The sequence below is a fragment of the Otolemur garnettii genome, unplaced genomic scaffold (genome assembly GCF_000181295.1).
Source record: "Otolemur garnettii isolate 467f Iridium unplaced genomic scaffold, OtoGar3 scaffold00061, whole genome shotgun sequence".
NCBI lineage: Eukaryota > Metazoa > Chordata > Mammalia > Primates > Galagidae > Otolemur > Otolemur garnettii.
In genome coordinates, this window is record NW_003852456.1 from 2435459 (window position 1) to 2437260 (window position 1802).

Here is a 1802-nt window from a genome sequence, read left to right on the forward strand (position 1 = left end):
AAGTAGCTGGGACCACAGGCGCCCGCCACAACACTTGGCTATTTTTTTTGGTTGCAGCCATCATTGTTGTTTGGTGGGCCGGGCTGGATTCAAACCCACCACCTTAGGTGTATGTGGCTGGCACCTTAGCCACTTGAGCCACAGGTGCCGGGCTGCAATGTTTTTTCAAATTAGGGTTAAAGAATGACAAAAGCCACGTCCGTCTCTCTGAACATGTCCTCCCCCCAAAAAAACTCTGCAGAAAGAAGTTCTCATTAGAGATAAATATAAATATGTTGCCTGTGCTTCATAAACAAGAACTAATTCATAGGGAGGAATAGATAGGTATGGCAGGGAAAATCCACAAATGAGCTGCAGATATTAAAAAGGAAATAAGGAGCTCAGCGCCCGTGGCTTAGTGGTTAGGGGGCCGGCCATATGCACCGGGGCTGGTGGGTTCCAACCCGCCCGGGCCAGCTAAAACAACAACAAATAGCCGGGTGTTGTGGCGGAAGCCTGCAGTCACAGCTACCTGGGAGGCTGAGGCAAGAGAATCGCTTGAGCCCAAGAGTTTGAGGTTGCTGTGAGCTGTGACACCATGGCACTCTACTGAGGGTGACATAGTGAGACTCTGTCTCAAGAAAAAAAAAAGGAAATAAGGTAAAATACACGGTTGACATAAAGTTCATGCACAATTTAAAATAGCTTAACATAGTAACTGCACACAAACTTTATGAACACCCTATTTATGTCCTAAAAAGACAAAAGAGACACATAAAATAATAGACTGTTTCTCTGGAATCTTATTTTCAGAATATTGTATAAATTATCATTCTTGTAATATTTCCTGAATTAAGGAGACAGTTAATAGTCCTGGTATTTGATAACTAAGATCACAAAGTGGTAAAATACACTTTCTCCTCATCTCCTGAGCCTACAGTGGACGCAGTAAGAAGACCAGGGTCCCAGCTTGTCCTTTGTCCACGCTCTCCTCTGCCCGTCACCCTCCGCCTCAGAGATGGAGGCAGGCATCCCACCCTACAGGGGTTAGCTGGGCCAACCCAGCAGGGGCCATGGAAAAGAATAACTTAGGCATCACTTGAAGTCAGGCATAGAAAGAGAACAACTCGTGGGTAAGAAGAGTCAAGTGATATTGATGGGTGGCTCCCGGGGCTGAATTCAGAACATGTTCTGCTGTCTCCTGGGTGCCGAGTTTTGACAGAAAGGGCAAAGGACAACCCGAACAATGTGGGGTGGGCGGGTGAAGTCGGCCCCCATTGTTGTTCACGTGGGAATGGAGTGCTCGGAGGGAGGGAGATCTTGACAAGGCTTCCTGCCGGCCGCCTCCTGTTTCTCATCAGAAACTGAACATGCAGTCGCTCTTTCTCTTCACCACCGGGGATGGAAAGTGAGGAGCGCACGTTGGTACCAGAGGGAAGAGATTTTGTGTCAAGAGGGCCTTTGTCCTTAAGGGGGAAAAAGAATTGGAGAATGAAAAGAGAAGATTCTAAAGGAAAGGACAAAAACAGAAAACAGAAAACAGGCTAAATGAAAAGACATTGACCCTGGATGGCTAGAAAACACCAGTTGTGGGGGGGGCAGGGTGTGGAGGGAGTAATAGAAAAAGAAAAAAAAAACCTACAATTAAAGAAGATAAAGTTGTAAGGAGAAACTGGCCACAACCCATTTGTAAGGAAATCATGGTACATCCATACAATGGAATACCATATAGCCTTCTGGAAAGATAAAAGCGTACAAATATTGGCACAGACATCTAAGATTGATTTGCTGAAAAACTAAAGTGACAGTATAATTTTTAAAAT